This window comes from Coregonus clupeaformis, unplaced genomic scaffold (assembly GCF_020615455.1).
Source record: "Coregonus clupeaformis isolate EN_2021a unplaced genomic scaffold, ASM2061545v1 scaf0365, whole genome shotgun sequence".
In the NCBI taxonomy this organism is placed as follows: Eukaryota; Metazoa; Chordata; class Actinopteri; order Salmoniformes; family Salmonidae; genus Coregonus; species Coregonus clupeaformis.
In genome coordinates, this window is record NW_025533820.1 from 259,586 (window position 1) to 279,541 (window position 19,956).

General features: G+C 41.8%; 1 long non-coding RNA gene across 1 annotated transcript; it reads left to right on the forward strand.

The window, feature by feature from the left end:
• The first annotated feature begins 6,537 nt into the window (after nt 1–6,537).
• LOC123484589 lies at nt 6,538–6,886 on the forward strand. Its single transcript, XR_006658591.1, has 2 exons — nt 6,538–6,742; nt 6,827–6,886. It is a non-coding gene; the product is annotated as an uncharacterized LOC123484589 (long non-coding RNA).
• The last annotated feature ends 13,070 nt before the right edge of the window (nt 6,887–19,956 follow it).

Consider the following 19,956-nt stretch of genomic DNA (forward strand, 5'->3'; position numbering starts at 1 on the left):
AAGTGGAGATGCCATAGAACGTCAAAAAAGTAAACATTGCTGGAGACACATTGCCGTTTTGGAGAAGACATCGCGTTTGCTAGCGAAGAGATTTGTTGTGGCAAATGAACTTGGGCTGGGAATTGCCAGGAACCTCACGATAAGATATATGCATCAGCATTGCGAGTCTCATGATTCTATACGTATTGCGATTCGATACTGTGATTTTATTGCGCACCATATGTCTGTTGCAGAGGGATCAGAAAGCCATGAGAACGAGTTTTGATCAGTCATGGAAATAAAAGTGCTGAAAACAAATTGGCTCCCAATGTGAAAAGATTGACAACAAGCTATGAAGGAACAATAATGGTGTTTTGGTGCAGGTACAGCCAACTAGCGCTAAAATATTGCGATATTGTCAATACAGTATATCGTAAAGTATCACTATGTAACTCGATTTCTTTCACCCCAATCCCTCAAATTAACGGTAAATAACTGAATTGTTTGCCCCACATTTAGCTAAGATGATTAGCTAGCCAGCTAAAATGTTTTATTTAGTTAGCAGTCGCATCTACAACAGTTTACTGTCAATAACATGTCTCCAAAAATGACGTCGTGTCTCCAATTGTGTTGACATTTTACAATTGCGATGCGCATCCATGAGTATCCACTTTCTGTAGCTCAGCTGGTAGAGCATGGCGCTTGTAACGCCAAGGTAGTGGGTTCGATCCCCGGGACCACCCATACACAAAAATGTATGCACGCATGACTGTAAGTCGCTTTGGATAAAAGCGTCTGCTAAATGGCATATTATTATTATTATTATTATCTGAAGAGAGCCCCGAAACATTGTGTGCAGACATTTTATGCAATAAATGAAGTAGGTTGAATCTAGTAGTTCTGATCTTCTGATTGGTCCTGATGAGTTGGGCGAGGTCCCCTCCAGGCTACTGTCACTGTTGCATTGGCTCTGAGTCGGGTTCTCTGTCTTCAAATGTTCAGCCTAAGAGAGGGGATTTTTGTGTGTGTGTGTGTTTAACAGTGATGATGTGTGTGTGTGTGTGTGTTTAACAGTGATGATGTGTGTGTGTGTGTGTTTGTGTGTGTGTGTGTGTGTGTGTCCTCAGAGCAAGAACTCGTGAGTTGGAAGAACTGAGAGGCCTATGGCGTGGGTGTTGTCCTTGGCCACCTGCTGACAAGGCTGACAAGATAGGACCCTTTTGTCCATTGTTATTGGATAGGAACAGAACTTATAACCAGCTCCTGACCTAAATAGATCTTAGCACAACATTTTACTCAACATATCATATTCCATATTCACTATAACAAATATATTTACTACGACATTAGCAAGAACCGCCACATCCTCAGCCGGCTAATCCAGTGTGTGAAGTTTTGCGGAGTGTTTGAGTTAGCTTTGCGAGGCAAAGATGAAACTGAGGGCTCCACCAACCCTGGTAAGCCAACACTTTTGAGATCAGTCAATAAATGCTTCTGGTATTGACTTATATGCTGCCCCTGTCTTCATGTTGTTGCTGGACATATCTTTTTTAAAATGTGTGTAGGTCACCTAAATCATCAGAAAAATTGCCCCCCCTGAGAATTTTTTCAGGAGCCGCCACTGTTACTCACTGTTGTTAATCAGATCTCCAGTCTCTTCTTCTTCTTCCTCCAATGTGACAGTAATCTCTCCCAATCCAAAAACTGCCCTCTCCTCTTCTTTCACTCTGAACGTGTCCTCCTCTTCTTTCACTGTAACGTCTTTCTCTTCTTCTTTCACGGTAACAGCTTCACCCTCTACTTGTTTTTGTATTGTAACATCCTCCTCTTCCTCCTCCTCTTTCACTAGAGCTTCTTTCTCCGTCCAGCAGACCTCCTCTTCTTTAGCAGGAGGAGAGTAGCTTAGTGAGCTCATGGTCGGGGATGTTAGCTAGCTAGGCTAGTGCTAACTTAACCAGCCAGCTAGCTGACCAATAACAACAACACCGTAAATATGAAATTAAATGGGATAACTAACTAGACGACAGAAGTGGGTTTAAAACACAGTGGCTAATATACACGAAAGCGTCTAAAGACCTTTATTGGTTGGGCTATTTTGTCTAGCAAGCTACCGAGGTGTCTGACTAACTGTTGCTGCTGTTGAAAGAAGCGTCCCGTCCACTAGATTATACGTCACACTAGCAGCATAGCCTTAAAGTCCCACATCGCCATCTGCTGACTGGAGTGGGTAACGAAGTTGAGTAAAATGTAGATTTTATTTTCAGACAAAAAGTTAAAGGGTAGGAAGCATGAGTTTTTACTCACCAATGTAACAACACAGTGTGGTTAAAGACTTAGTAAATTAGTTGTAGTCACGATCTGGTTACCTATTAAGTTCAAACAGTTATGTTTTTGCGTTATTACATATTTATTAACTTATTTCCGGATATCTTCTAAACTACCCACAATGCACTATTTCTCAACGTCATATGGAGGATCTACTCTGTGCTACCGAGTTTGTATGCTAGCTCGGTAGCTAGCTCAAGCTTGCAAACGTTAGCCACACCTCATGTTTTTCATGCACTGTGTGGTTGTGTTATCTAGTGTGAACCTGTTACCACAATAGGCTCTGGTGCCTTCTTGCCGTGGGCTCAAAACCAAAGAGAAAATCAGACCTGGCAGTGACATACTAGACCCTGGCAGTAAATCTAATACTCAGGTGCTTTAAGTCATGCATGAAAGGTCTGGGGTGGTTCCATGGTTATAAGTTACTGACCTAAAACTCACTGGCTTCTAGAACTCTGGTCTTCCTAAAACTCACTAGCTTCTAGAACTCTGGTCTTCCTAAAACTCACTAGCTTCTAGAACTCTGGTCTTCCTAAAACTCACTAGCTTCTAGAACTCTGGTCTTCCTAAAACTCACTAGCTTCTAGAACTCTGGTCTTCCTAAAACTCACTAGCTTCTAGAACTCTGGTCTTCCTAAAACTCACTAGCTTCTAGAACTCTCGTCTTGCTAAAACTCACTAGCTTCTAGAACTCTGGTCTTCCTAAAACTCACTAGTTTCTAGAACTCTCGTCTTCCTAAAACTCACTAGCTTCTAGAACTCTGGTCTTCCTAAAACTCACTAGCTTCTAGAACTCTGGTTGTCCTAAAACTCACTAGCTTCTAGAACTCTGGTCTTCCTAAAACTCACTAGCTTCTAGAACTCTGGTCTTCCTAAAACTCACTAGCTTCTAGAACTCTGGTCTTCCTAAAACTCACTAGCTTCTAGAACTCTGGTCTTCCTAAAACTCACTAGCTTCTAGAACTCTTGTCTTCCTAAAACTCACTAGCTTCTAGAACTCTCGTCCCCTTGGAACGAGCCCAAACAAAACTCATCTCCAATACAGAAAAAACGTGCAGTCAAAATAAATTGTGATCCATGACAACGCACTGGCTAAATGCAAAACACAAATCCTTTTGACTGCCCACCCTTGAGACAATCAGCAACCAAGTTGTCCTTACCACGGACATGTCTGATTTCAAGAGGAAACTCCTGCAATATCCGTAGTAACTTTCCACCTCACTGCGGAGCTTCTCTCTCTTTTCAGGGTTCACTCGATAGGCATGGTGTTGGATCGGAGCCGAGTCCCCAATGTCATACTCTAGTACATTTGGGTTGGCACATCTGAGAATGAACCCTGATATTCTACAAGCAGTGCAACAATGTCAATATAATTGTACCCCAAAATGGTCAGTTCGTTGCATAAATTATGATTACTAAATGTTGCATGAATTGTAAATATGAAATATCAAAACAGAATGATCACCCCTTTGTTAATATGTATTGGCAATAATTCACTTAATGGTGAGGCATTGAATAATAAAACATATATATTTTGTCAGGCTGGATGTTTGAAATATGAGTAGGTTATTTGAGTCATGCTTCTTCAGTAGTGGAATAAAGACAAGTAGCACTTGAATGTTGTAAAGAAATACTGGAGTGATGTAAGATTGTTAATAAAACTGATTATAGACCAATTTATTATACTGCGTCCATGTTTATAGGCTGCAAGTACGTTGAAATTAAGTTGTTGTCAAGTCGTTGAAAAAACGACCTGAAAATACATATTTTCAACTAAAACCGAATGTAAACTCAGCAACAAAAAAAAGTCCTCTCACTGTCAACTGCGTTTATTTTCAGCAAACTTAACATGTGTAAATATTTGTATGAACATAACAAGATTCAACAACTGAGACATAAACTGAACAAGTTCCACACACAAATAATGTGTCCCTGGGGGACACATTATCAAAATCAAAAGTAACAGTCAGTATCTGGTGTGGCCACCAGCTGCATTAAGTACTGCAGTGCATCTCCTCCTCATGGACTGCACCAGATTTGCCAGTTCTTGCTGTGAGATGTTACCCCACTCTTCCACCAAGGCACATACAAGTTCCCGGACATTTCTGGGGGGAATTGCCCTAGCCCTCACCCTCCGATCCAACAGGTCCCAGACGTGCTCAATGGGATTGAGATCCGGGTTCTTCACTGGCCATGACAGAACACTGACATTCCTGTCTTGCAGGAAATCACGCACAGAATGAGCAGTATGGCTGGTGGCATTGTCATGTCAGGATGAGCCTGCAGGAAGGGTACCACATGAGGGAGGATGCCTCCTTGCAGCATGCATAAGGCACGTTCACGCAGATGAGCAGGGACCCTGGGCATATTTCTTTTGGTGTTTTCCAGAGTCAATAGAAAGGCCTCTTTTGTGTCCTAAGTTTTCATAACTGTGACCTTAATTGCCTACCATCTGTAAGTCTTAACGACCGTTCCACAGGTGCATGTTCATTAATTATTTATGGTTCATTGAACAAGCATGGGAAACAGTGTTTAAACCCTTTACAATGAAGATCTGTGAAGTTATTTTGGATTTCTACAAATTATCTTTGAAAGACAGGGTCCTGAAAAAGGGACGTTTCTTTTTTGCTGAGTTTATATTGGACATCAGGCATAGTCTTCTTTTCAATGTCTTTTCAATGACATTTTGCTACGTGGGAAACCTCAATGTCAAAACACAGTTTTAACATGTCCAAATCAATAACCAATATGCAAAAACAGTTTGTGATATATTGAAAACCGAAACCTAAACTGTACTATCTACACAAATGTGCCACAATAATCATATTAAAACAAGCACCTTATAAACTGCACAAGCACCAACAATAAGTCACTGATATCGATTATGGGGGAGATCAGGTTGTACCTGCTGTTGAAACTAACACAACTAAAAAAACACATGGAAATGGGAGATAACTTTTACCTCACTGGTTAGAGGACAACCTGCAGAAGACAGTCAGCTACATTTTGGAGGGATGCATTTACATTTATGGGTCGCTAAACAAAGGAACGCAACACTTATTTCATCGATATCATGTTGAAATCAATTGCGCAAGAGTGGGGGAGATGAGGTTGCACGTCCTGTTAAAACGAATAGCTCAAACACCACATGGAATCTGGGAATAATGTGTACATCACTGGTTGAAGGACAATTTGTAGAAAACAGCTAGCTACATTTTGAAGTGTTGCATTTTGATTCAAGTGGGTTGCCAACAAGGTAAGTGTAACACAACTTTTTTTTCTTTCACTTTTTGTTAAATCACATGTATACTCTTTCAATTCAGAGCCTGGATTTTTCCCAGAGGCTAATATCCATATCATGCTGAAATAAATTGAACAGGGGGAAACGTTTAGGGTTCTACATTGTGATATTAATTAAAATACGCCCTCTACAATGTTTAAATATTCTACACTGTGACATTATTTCAGTGATATCATGAAACAACTCCTTCATGTATGTATTTTCTGATGTTTGATCAGAGATATTTTATCAGAGTATCTCTTGTCACATGATCACAGCTATATGTCTTCTCTCCTGTGTGAGTTCTCAGATGTACTATAAGGCCACTTGACTGCATAAAACTCTTCCCACATTGAGTACAGCTATATCATTTATCTCCTGCTATAAAGTTTATCTCCTGTGTTGTGTGTGTTCTCTGGTGTGATTTTAAATCTCTTAACCTAACAAAAGTCTTTCCACAGTCAGAGCAGTCGTAAGGTTTCACTCCTGTGTGTGTTCTCAGATGTACTATCAGCGCGCTTGACTGAGTAAAACTCTTCCCACATTGAGTACAGCTATAAGGTTTCTCTCCTGTGTGTGTTCTCTGGTGCACTATCAGGGTGGTTGACCGAGTAAAACTCTTCCCACATTGAGTACAACTATAAGGTGATTTCTCTCCTGTGTGTGTTCTCTGGTGCACTATCAGGGTGTTTGGCCGAGTAAAACTCTTCCCACATTGAGTACAGCTATAAGGTTTCTTTCCTGTGTGTGTTCTCTGGTGCACTATCAGGGAGCTTGACCGAGTAAAACTCTTCCCACATTGAGTACAGCTATATGGTGATTTCTCTCCTGTGTGTGTTCTCTGGTGTGATTTTAAATCTCTTAAACTAACAAAAGTCTTTCCGCAGTCAGAGCAGTTGTAAGGTTTCTCTCCTGTGTGTGTTCTCTGGTGCACTATCAGGGTGTTTGGCCGAGTAAAACTCTTCCCACATTGAGTACACCTATATGGTGATTTCTCTCCTGTGTGTGTTCTCTGGTGTGATTTTAAATCTATTAAATTAACAAAAGTCTTTCTGCAGTCAGAGCAGTCGTAACGTTTCTCTCCTGTGTGTGTTCTCAGATGTACTATCAGGGAGGTTGACCGAATAAAACTCCTCCCACATTGATCACAGCTATAAGGTTTCTCTCCTGTGTGTGTTCTCAGATGTACTATCAGGGAGCTTGACCGAGTAAAACTCCTCCCACATTGATCACAGCTATAAGGTTTCTCTCCTGTGTGTACTCGCTGGTGTATTTTAAGTTCTGATGAAGACCTGCAACGTTTCCCACAGTCAGAGCAGCAGTGAGATTTCTTCCCAGTGGGTCTCAGATGGTTTTTCTTAAGGTGTTCTGATCTGGAGAGAGACCTTTCTGCCTCGTCAGCATCATGTTGTTGAGGCTCCCCAGAGGATCCACGATAGCCACGTCTGTCTCCTGTGTGAACGACAAAGTCAGACATATGGTTAAAGAACCACAACAGCAGAAATACACTGTTTATTTGAGGTAAAAGGTGATACCCAGAGCGTACCCATGAAATTGTACAACAACTGACATCTTTAATTATTTGACAATTGTCTTAAGACAGTCAAGTGAGCAACAATAGTCATCTTTTGTCTTGTTTTCAGATTAGTAGTAACATCGATGATTCTAGGCTCGAAATAAGTTATTAAAGTTGGTAAAATCCTAAGCAGAGTGCCAGAAGACTTTTACTCTCCAATATAGGACCCTTTCTGTGTTTGCCGTTTGTTGCTATGCAACACAATTCGGCTGCAGAAACTCCTCCATGCTAATGCAGAAATCGCTAGTTATGGATGTAGTACATCTGCATGGAGCAAAAATGGTGAGCAAAGATTTTAGTTTTTCACAATGTATTCTGAATATTACCACACATTATCAGAGCAAGATTGGGAGTGCTACTCAAGGAAACTCACATTAAGCTCTGTGTCGTAAAATGCTCTTTGGCTACCTTTGCACACTAAGTGTATGCCAAATTGGCCCATAACTTCACCTAACAATAACATACAGTACCAGTCAAAAGTTTGAACACAACTACTCATTCAAGGGTTGTTCTTTATTTTTACTATTTTCTACATTGTAGGACAATAGTGAAGACATCAAAACTATGAAATAACACACATGGAATCATGTAGTGACCAAAATAATAATAATAATAATAAAATAGTGTTAAACTAATCAAAATATATTTTTTATTTGAGATTCTTCAAATAGCCACCCTTTGCCTTGATGACAGCTTTGCACACTCTTGGCATTCTCTCAAGCAGCTTCATCTGGAATGCTTTTCCAACAGTCTTGAAGGAGTTCCCACATATGCTGAGCACTTGTTGGCTGCTTTTCCTTCACTCTGCGGTTCAACTCATCCCAAACCATCTCAATTGGGTTGAGGTCGGGGGATTGTGGAGGCCAGGTCATCTGATGCAGCACTCCATCACTTTCCTTGGTAAAATAGCCCTTACACAGCCTGGAGGTGTGTTGGGTCATTGTCCTGTTGAAAAACAAATGATAGTCCCACTAAGCCCAAACCAGATGGGATGGCGTATCACTGCAGAATGCTGTGGTAGCCATGCTGGTTAAGTGTGCCTTGAATTCTAAATAAATCCCATACAGTGTCACCATCACAGCACCCCCACATCACCACACCTCCTCCTCCATGCTTCACGGTGGGAACTACACACGCGGAGATCATCCGTTCACCCACATCGCGTCGCACAAAGACACGGCGGTTGGAACCAAAAATCTCAATTTCCACCGGTCTAATGTCCATTGCTCGTGTTTCTTGGCCCAAGCAGATCTCTTCTTCTTATTGGTGTCCTTTAGTAGTTGTTTTTTTGCAGCAATTCAACCATGAAGGCCTGATTTACCCAGTCCCCTCTGAACAGTTGATGTTGAGATACGTCTGTGACTTGAAATCTGTGAAGTCTTTATTTGGGCTGCAATTTCTTAGGCTGGTAACTCTAATGAACTTATCCTCTGCAGCAGAGGTAGCTCTGGGTCTTCCATTCCTGTGGCGGTCCTCATGAGAGCCAGTTTCATCATAGCGCTTGATGGTTTTTGTGACTGCACTTAAAGAAACTTTCAAAGTTCTTGAAATTTTCCGGATTGACTGACCTTCATGTCTTAAAGTTATGATGGACTGTCGTTTCTCTTTGCTTATTTGAGCTGTTCTTGCCATAACATGGACTTGGTCTTTTACCAAATAGGGCCATCTTCTGTATACCACCCCTACCATGTCACAACACAACTGATTGGCTCAAACGCATTAAGAAGGAAAAAAATGCCACATATTAACTTAAGAAGGCACACCTGTTAATTGAAAATGCATTCCAGGTGACTACCTCATGAAGCTGGTTGAGAGAATGCCAAGAGTGTGCAAAGCTGTCATCAAGGCAAAGGGTGGCTACTTTGAAGAATCTCAAATATAAAATACAGTGGTGTGAAAAAAGTATTTGCCCTCTTCCTGATTTCTTATTTGTTTGCCACACTTAAATGTTTAAGATCAAACTAATTTAAATATTAGTCAAAGATAACACAAGTAAAACACAAAATGCAGTTTTGAAATGAAGGTTGTTATTATTAAGGGAAAACTAAATCCAAACCCACATGGCCCTGTGGGAAAAAGGGTTTGCCCCCTACAACCTAATAACTGGTTGGGCCACCCTTAGCAGCAACAACTGCAATCAAGCGTTTGCGATAACTTGCAATGAGTCTTTTACAGCGCTGTGGAGGAATTTTGGCCCACTCATCTTTGCAGAATTGTTGTAATTCAGCCACATTGGAGGGTTTTCGAGCATGAACTGCCTTCTTAAAGGTCATGCCACAGCATCTCAATAGGATTCAGGTCAGGACTTTGACTAGGCCACTCCAAAGTCTTCATTTTGTTTTTCTTCAGCCATTCAGAGGTGGACTTGCTGGTGTGTTTTGGATCATTGTCCTGCTGCAGAACCCAAGTTCGCTTCAGCTTGAGGTCACGAACACATGGACGGACAGGATTTTTTGGTAGACAGCAGAATTCACGGTTCCATTTATCACAGCAAGTCTTCCAGGTCCTGAAGCAGAAAAACAGGCCCGGACCATCACACTACCACCACCATATTTTATTGTTGGTATGATGTTATTTTTCTGAAATGCAGAGGTTTTTTTTTTTGTGGGGGGAATCAGCTTAATATTGCAGATAGATTGTATCTTCTATCAATGTAATTGTCTGCATCACTTCCAATCCCCCATGTTTATTTTTTATTTTTATATATATACTCCCCTTTATTACTTTTCAACCCCACCATCATTTCCCTACTTGGGGTAAATTAGTGAACAACAATGCCCAGGCCTCTACTTCCAGCCTATACTTACGATCTACCCCTTATGGACACAGTCAATTTTACAATAATTCTATTATATATATTATAATTTTTTTTGTTTTTGCTCCTGAACTTCTTCTACTCTCAACCTCTCCGATCATTTTCATGATGTCCATCCGGTTTGCTTCTATATTGCCATATCTGAAATGCAGTGTTACTTTTTACGCCAGATGTAATAGGACACACACCTTCCAAAAAGTTCAACTTTTGTCTCGTCAGTCCACAGAGTATTTTCCCAAAGGTCTTGGGGGATCATCAAGATGTTTTCTGGCAAAAATGAGACGAGCCTTAATGTTATTTTTGCTCAGCAGTGGTTTTCGTCTTGGAACTCTGCCATGCAGGCCATTTCTGCCCAGTCTCTTTCTTATGGTGGAGTCATGAACACTGACCTTAACTGAGGCAAGTGAGGCCTGCAGCTCTTTGGATGTTGTTGTGAGGTCTTTTGTGACCTCTTGGATGAGTCGTCGCTGCGCTCTTGGGGTAATTTTGGTCGGCCGGCTACTCCTGGGAAGGTTAACCACTGTTCCATGTTTTCGCCATTTGTGGATAATGGCTCTCACTGTGGTTCGCTGGAGTCCCAAAGCTTTAGAAATGGCTTTATAACCTTTTCCAGACTGATGGATCTTTTGGTCTACTTCACGTTGTCAGGCAGGTCCTATTTAAGTGATTCCTTGATTGAGAACAGGTGTGGCAGTAATCAGGCCTGGGTGTGGCTAGAGGAATTGAACTCAGGTGTGATAAACCACAGTTGAGTTGTGTTATAACAGGGGGGGGCAAACACTTTTTCACCATGTAGGTTTGGATTTAGTTTTCCCTTAATAATAACAACCTTCATTTCAAAACTGCATTTTGTGTTTACTTGTGTTATCTTTGACTAATATTTAAATTTGTTTGATGATCTGAAACATTTAAGTGTGACAAACATGCAAACAAATAAGAAATCAGGAAGGGGGCAAACACTTTTTCACACCACTGTATATTTTGATTTGTTTAACACTTTTTTGGTTACTACATGACTCCATATGTGTTATTTCATAGTTTTGATGTCTTCACTATTATTCTACAATGTAGAAAATAGTAAAAAATTAAGAAAAACCCTGGAATGAGTAGGAGTGTCCAAACTTTTGACTGGTACTGTACATGTACAAATTACCTCAACTAACCTGTATCCCAGCCCATTACCTCGGTACCGGTAGCCCCTGTATATAGCCTCATTATAACCTGGACTAACCTGTATCCCAGCCCATTACCTCGGTACCGGTACCCCCTGTATATAGCCTCATTATAACCTGGACTAACCTGTATCCCAGCCCATTACCTCGGTACCGGTACCCCCTGTATATAGCCTCATTATTACCTGGACTAACCTGTACCCCAGCCCATTGACTCGGTACCGGTACCCCCTGTATATAGCCTCATTATTACCTGGACTAACCTGTACCCCGGCACATTACCTCTGTACCGGTACCCCCTGTATATAGCCTCATTATTACCTGGACTAACCTGTACCCCAGCCCATTACTTCGGTACCGGTACCCCCTGTATATAGCCTCATTATTACCTGGACTAACCTGTACCCCGGCACATTACCTCTGTACCGGTACCCCCTGTATATAGCCTCATTATTACCTGGACTAACCTGTACCCCAGCCCATTACTTCGGTACCGGTACCCCCTGTATATAGCCTCATTATTACCTGGACCAACCTGTACCCCGGCACATTACCTCGGTACCGGTACCCCCTGTATATAGCCTCGTTATTGTTATTTTATTGTGTTACTTTTTACTTTAGTTTATTTAGTAAATATTTTATTGACTTTATTTAACTGCACTGTTGGTTAAGGGCTTGTAAGTAAGAATTTCACGGTAAGGTCTATTTGGCGCACGTGACAAATACAATTAGATTTGAATTTGTATGCTGTAGCATTAAGATTTCCCTTCACTGGAACTAAGGAGCATGAACCATGAAAACAGCCCCAGACCATTATTCCTCCTCCACCAAACTTTACAGTTGGCACTATGTATTCCGGCAGGTAGCTTGTAAGTAAGGTCTACACCTGTAGCATGAATCGTTCCTGTTCACAACGAGGTAAAGAGCGGAATAATTGAAGGAATGAATCCGAGCCTAACGCTCATCACCTGTGGAAGGCGGGGCTTCCAGCGAGGCGCGGATTTCATTGGCCTTTTCAGGTGTCCGTTTAGATCCTTCAACCTAAGTCACAACTCCCCATAGTATGTTTTACCAAAGTTGACTGACCCTTAAGGGAACTACACTGCCATAAATGCAAGGAAATCCTCACTGGCAGTTATAGAAAAACCCATATACTATATAGCCATTGATTCTTGAAGAATATAACTTATAAATGCCTCAAATGTATTTCCCCATCAGAAACCAAAGCATAAGCTTGTATAATGCCACTGGTTGTAAACAAACACTGTATATCTTCAAAACCAGGTTAAAACTGTGATTTTGACCTTATGGATGGCCAGTCCTTGTATTCATAGTGTAGTGAATTCCAGGGGTAGCCCTGAGCTGGACTCAAACCTGGGTCCAGAGACTGTCAAGCCAACACCTTATAACTGTTATACCAAGATGTCTGAACTTCTTGATGAGGTCGCTAGGTTTTGGGTTAAGGTTGCTACAATAGCTTTCTCTATGAATTTGAGAGTGGTTACATTTCTCCAGCCCCCAATTTTGCTGCTGTTTAAAACCTAGGTTGCCCCTTTAAAAAAAGCCACACATCAATCAATCAACCAATCTGCAGTTCAAACAATAACAAAGCTGTCATTCCACCACTGTTTTGGTAATAAGATGGTGGATGGGACTGGAGAAATGTAACTACTCTCAAAATCATAGACAGACCTATGGATGCAAGGTCGGACCATCCATGACATCAATATTATAGCTTTAACCATGTTGAGGCTATACAGTGTTGGTTTACATTTACACTGTACAGTGTTGGTTTACATTTACACTGTTTCTAAACATTGGAGTAGAAAAAGCTTATTTTGGGATCTGATGGGGTACGACAGTTGAACTAAGCTCATGAGGCATGTGTTATATTCTTCAAGAATCAATGGATATATATAAATAATATAAAAGTCCAAATATGGATGTAGCAACTGCAGATTTCCCCTTTAACACCACACATCAGTTCAACAACTGCAGAGTCTGTGCCTCTGTTTTTAAGACAGTACTTACTAGTGTTAATCAGGGCCCGGTTTCTCAAAAGCATCTTACTGCTAAGTTCATCATTAGAACCATTGGATGCCTTAAGATGCCTTTGGGAAACCGGAACCAGATATCCAGTTTCCTCCTCTTCTTCCTCCTCCTTTTTCGATGTGACAGTCATCTCCTCCTCTTTCACTCCAAAGACTGCTTCCTCCTCTTCTTTCACTGTAACATCCTCCTCCTCTTTCACTCTGAACGCGTCTTCCTCTTCTTTCACTGTAACATCCTCCTCCTCTTTCACTCTGAACGCGTCTTCCTCTTCTTTCACTGTAACATCTTTCTCTTCTTCTTTCACGGTAACAGCTTCACCCTCTACTTGTTTTTGTATTGTAACATCCTCCTCTTCCTCCTCCTCTTTCACTAGAGCTTCTTTCTCCGTCCAGCAGACCTCCTCTTCTTTAGCAGGAGGAGAGTAGCTTAGTGAACTCATGGTCGGGGATGTTAGCTAGCTAGGCTAGTGCTAACTTAACCAGCCAGCTAGCTGACCAATAACAACAACACCGTAAATATGAAATTAAATGGTTAAGTTCTTGTCAATGATCTCAAGGCAGCTGGGACCATAGTCACCAAGAAAACAATTGGTAACACACTACGCCATGAAGGACTGAAATCCTGCAGCGCCCGGGGAAGGTCCCCCCTGCTCAAGAAAGCACATATACAGGCCCGTCTGAAGTTTGCCAATGAACATCTGAATGATTCAGAGGAGAACTGGGTGAAAGTGTTGTGGTCAGATGAGACGAAAATGGAGCTCATTGGGATCAACTCAACTCGCCGTGTTTGGAGGAGGAGGAATGCTACCTATGACCCCAAGAACACCATCCCCACCGTCAAACATGGAGGTGGAAACATTATGCTTTGGGGGTGTTTTTCTGCTAAGGGGACAGGACAACTTCACCGCATCAAAGGGACGATGGACGGGGCCATGTACTGTCAAATCTTGGGTGAGAACCTCCTTCCCTCAGCCAGGGCATTGAAAATGGTTCGTGGATGGGTATTCCAGCATGACAATGACCCAGAACACACAGTCAAGGCAACAAAGGAGTGGCTCAAGAAGAAGCACATTAAGGACCTGGAGTGGCCTAGCCAGTCTCCAGACCTTAATCCCATAGAAAATCTGTGGAGGGAGCTGAAGGTTTGAGTTGCCAAACGTCAGCCTCGAAACCTTAATGACTTGGAGAAGATCTGCAAAGAGGAGTGGGACAAAATCCCTCCTGAGATGTGTGCAAAACTGGTGGCCAACTACAAGAAACGTCTGACCTCTGTGATTGCCAACAAGGGTTTTGCCACCAAGTACTAAGTCATGTTTTGCAGAGGGGTCAAATCATTATTTCCCTCATTAAAATGCAAATCAATTTATGACATTTTTTACATGCGTTTTTCTGGATTTTGTTGTTATTCTGTCTCTCACTGTTCAAATAAACCTACCATTAAAATTATAGACTGATCATGTCTTTGTCAGTGGGCAAATGTACAAAATCAGCAGGGGATCAAATACTTTTTTTCATGACCCCCGTGAGGTCTCCTGGTCACGGCCGGTTGTGACACCGCCTGGGATCGAACCCGGGTCTGTAGTGGCACCTCAAGCACTGCGATGCAGTGCCTTAGACCGCTGCGCCACTCGTGAGTATCTGAGGGTGGTTTTAACCTAAAAGACTTGGAATTGTATCAACTCACCACCCAAGGCTTTTACTTGCGACATATAGTTCAAATGCACCAAAGAGGAACAGTGGGTACATATTGAAGATGTGCTCATCCACAGAATACTTTTACGTATCAATTTTCAAAAGGATAAATCTAAGAACATTAACAACTTCATAGCTAAGAACACTTTTAAAAAATATAGAAAGAAAATGAAACATATTCTACAAGAATCAATATTAATCCCTAAAAACACAACCTTATGGAAAAATCCATGGAAAGCATTTCAGAAATCACCGATAAATTGGTCCACAAGGAAAACTAAAAGGCATAGAAACTGTAAATGACTTGGTAACAGGAAATACATTTATTTCAGTGAGAGAATTATAAAGTAACTTTAGGCTACAGTAGATACACCAGAAGTACACTACATGACCAGAAGTATGTGGACACCTGCTCGTAGTAGTAGTAGTAGCTACACTACATGGTTTGGTTTTTATTGAGGTTCTGGATCGAATTATCTCTGTTTTTGCATTACGACACCATCCGCAGCAACCTCGGGAAAGGACAGATCATCAACAGTTCAGTTGAGTTAATTTCCAATCCAAAACGTCCCTATTAACATTGACTACAGTGGGGAAAAAAAGTATTTAGTCAGCCACCAATTGTGCAAGTTCTCCCACTAAAAAAGATGAGAGAGGCCTGTAATTTTCATCATAGGTACACGTCAACTATGACAGACAAAATGAGGGAAAAAAATCCAGAAAATCACATTGTAGGATTTTTAATGAATTTATTTGCAAATTATGGTGGAAAATAAGTATTTGGTCACCTACAAACAAGCAAGATTTCTGGCTCTCACAGACCTGTAACTTCTTCTTTAAGAGGCTCCTCTGTCCTCCACTCGTTACCTGTATTATTGGCACCTGTTTGAACTTGTTATCAGTATAAAAGACACCTGTCCACAACCTCAAACAGTCACACTCCAAACTCCACTATGGCCAAGACCAAAGAGCTGTCAAAGGACACCAGAAACAAAATTGTAGACCTGCACCAGGCTGGGAAGACTGAATCTGCAATAGGTAAGCAGCTTGGTTTGAAGAAATCAACTGTGGGAGCAATTATTAGGAAATGGAAGACATACAAGACCACTGATAATCTCCCTCGATCTGGGGCTCCACGCAAGATCTCACCCCGTGGGGTCAAAATGATCACAAGAACGGTGAGCAAAAATCCCAGAACCACACAGGGGGACCAAGTGAATGACCTGCAGAGAGCTGGGACCAAAGTAACAAAGCCTCCATCAGTAACACACTACGCCGCCAGGGACTCAAATCCTGCAGTGCCAGACGTGTCCCCCTGCTTAAGCCAGTACATGTCCAGGCCCGTCTGAAGTTTGCTAGAGTGCATTTGGATGATCCAGAAGAGGATTGGGACAATGTCATATGGTCAGATGAAACCAAAATATAACTTTTTGGTAAGAACTCAACTCGTGTTTGGAGGACAAAGAATGCTGAGTTGCATCCAAAGAACACCATACCTACTGTGAAGCATGGGGGTGGGAACATCATGCTTTGGGGCTGTTTTTCTGCAAAGGGACCAGGACGACTGATCCGTGTAAAGGAAAGAATGAATGGGGCCATGTATCGTGAGATTTTGAGTGAAAACCTCCTTCCATCAGCAAGGGCATTGAAGATGAAATGTGGCTGGGTCTTTCAGCATGACAATGATCCCAAACACACCGCCCGGGCAACGAAGCAGTGGCTTCGTAAGAAGCATTTCAAGGTCCTGGAGTGGCCTAGCCAGTCTCCAGATCTCAACCCCATAGAAAATCTTTGAAGGGAGTTGAAAGTCCGTGTTGCCCAGCGACAGCCCCAAAACATCACTGCTCTAGAGGAGATCTGCATGGAGGAATGGGCCAAAATACCAGCAACAGTGTGTGAAAACCTTGTGAAGACTTACAGAAAACGTTTGACCTGTGTCATTGCCAACAAAGGGTATAACAAAGTATTGAGCAACTTTTGTTATTGACCAAATACTTATTTTCCACCATAATTTGCAAATAAATTCATTAAAAATCCTACAATGTGATTTTCTTTTCTCATTTTGTCTGTCATAGTTGATGTGTACCTATGATGAAAATTACAGGCCTCTCTCATCTTTTTAAGTGGAGAACTTGCACAATTGGTGGCTGACTAAATATTTTTTTTCCCCCACTGTATGTGGACACCTGCTCGTAGTAGTAGTAGTAGTAGTAGTAGTAGTAGTAGTAGTAGTAGTAGTAGCAGCTACACTACATGACCAACAGTATGTGGACACCTGATAGTAGTAGTAGTAGTAGTAGTAGCTACACTACATGACCAACAGTATGTGGACACCTGCTAGTAGTAGTAGTAGTAGTAGTAGTAGTAGTAGTTAGTAGCTACACTATATGACCAACAGTATGTGGACACCTGCTAGTAGTAGTAGCTACACTACATGACCAACAGTATGTGGACACCTGCTAGTAGTAGTAGTAGCTACACTACATGACCAACAGTATGTGGACACCTGCTAGTAGTAGTAGTAGTAGTAGTAGTAGTAGTAGCTACACTACATGACCAACAGTATGTGGACACCTGCTAGTAGTAGTAGTAGCTACACTACATGACCAACAGTATGTGGACACCTGCTAGTAGTAGTAGTAGCTACACTACATGACCAACAGTATGTGGACACCTGCTAGTAGTAGTAGTAGTAGTAGTAGTAGCTACACTACATGACCAACAGTATGTGGACACCTGCTAGTAGTAGTAGTAGTAGTAGTAGTAGTAGTAGTAGTAGTAGCTACACTACATGACCAACAGTATGTGGACACCTGCTAGTAGTAGTAGTAGCTACACTACATGACCAACAGTATGTGGACACCTGCTAGTAGTAGTAGTAGTAGTAGTAGCTACACTACATTACCAACAGTATGTGGACACCTGCTAGTAGTAGTAGTAGCTACACTACATGACCAACAGTATGTGGACACCTGCTAGTAGTAGTAGTAGTAGTAGTAGTAGTAGCTACACTACATGACCAACAGTATGTGGACACCTGCTAGTAGTAGTAGTAGTAGTAGTAGTAGTAGCTACACTTCATGACCAACAGTATGTGGACACCTGCTAGTAGTAGTAGTAGCTACACTACATGACCAACAGTATGTGGACACCTGCTAGTAGTAGTAGTAGTAGTAGTAGCTACACTACATGACCAACAGTATGTGGACACCTGCTAGTAGTAGTAGTAGCTACACTACATGACCAACAGTATGTGGACACCTGCTAGTAGTAGTAGTAGTAGTAGTAGTAGTAGCTACACTACATGACCAACAGTATGTGGACACCTGCTAGTAGTAGTAGTAGTAGTAGTAGTAGTAGCTACACTTCATGACCAACAGTATGTGGACACCTGCTAGTAGTAGTAGTAGCTACACTACATGACCAACAGTATGTGGACACCTGCTAGTAGTAGTAGTAGTAGTAGTAGCTACACTACATTACCAACAGTATGTGGACACCTGCTAGTAGTAGTAGTAGCTACACTACATGACCAACAGTATGTGGACACCTGCTAGTAGTAGTAGTAGTAGTAGCTACACTACATTACCAACAGTATGTGGACACCTGCTAGTAGTAGTAGTAGCTACACTACATGACCAACAGTATGTGGACACCTGCTAGTAGTAGTAGTAGCTACACTACATGACCAACAGTATGTGGACACCTGCTAGTAGTAGTAGTAGTAGCTACACTACATGACCAACAGTATGTGGACACCTGCTAGTAGTAGTAGTAGCTACACTACATGACCAACAGTATGTGGACACCTGCTAGTAGTAGTAGTAGTAGTAGTAGTAGTAGTAGTAGTAGTAGTAGTAGTAGTAGCTACACTACATGACCAACAGTATGTGGACACCTGCTAGTAGTAGTAGTAGCTACACTACATGACCAACAGTATGTGGACACCTGCTAGTAGTAGTAGTAGCTACACTACATGACCAACAGTATGTGGACACCTGCTAGTAGTAGTAGTAGCTACACTACATGACCAACAGTATGTGGACACCTGCTAGTAGTAGTAGTAGTAGCTACACTACATGACCAACAGTATGTGGACACCTGCTAGTAGTAGTAGTAGCTACACTACATGACCAACAGTATGTGGACACCTGCTAGTAGTAGCTACACTACATGACCAACAGTATGTGGACACCTGCTAGTAGTAGTAGTAGTAGCTACACTACATGACCAACAGTATGTGGACACCTGCTAGTGTAGTAGTAGTAGTAGCTACACTACATGACCAACAGTATGTGGACACCTGCTAGTAGTAGTAGTAGTAGTAGTAGCTACACTACATGACCAACAGTATGTGGACACCTGCTAGTAGTAGTAGTAGCTACACTACATGACCAACAGTATGTGGACACCTGCTAGTAGTAGTAGTAGTAGTAGTAGTAGTAGCTACACTACATGACCAACAGTATGTGGACACCTGCTAGTAGTAGTAGTAGTAGTAGTAGTAGTAGTAGTAGCTACACTACATGACCAACAGTATGTGGACACCTGCTAGTAGTAGTAGTAGTAGCTACACTACATGACCAACAGTATGTGGACACCTGCTAGTAGTAGTAGCTACACTACATGACCCGATGTGACACCTGCTAGTAGTAGTAGTAGCTACACTACATGTCCAACAGGATGTGGACACCTGCTAGTTAGTAGTAGTAGTAGTAGTAGTAGTAGTAGTAGTAGCTACACTACATGACCAACAGTATGTGGACACCTGCTAGTAGTAGTAGTAGCTACACTACATGACCAACAGTATGTGGACACCTGCTAGTAGTAGTAGTAGTAGCTACACTACATGACCAACAGTATGTGGACACCTGCTAGCAGTAGTAGTAGCTACACTACATGACCAACAGTATGTGGACACCTGCTAGTAGTAGATACACTACATGACCAACAGTATGTGGACACCTGCTAGTAGTAGCTACACTACATGACCAACAGTATGTGGACACCTGCTAGTAGTAGTAGTAGTAGTAGTAGTAGTAGTAGTAGTAGTAGTAGTAGCTACA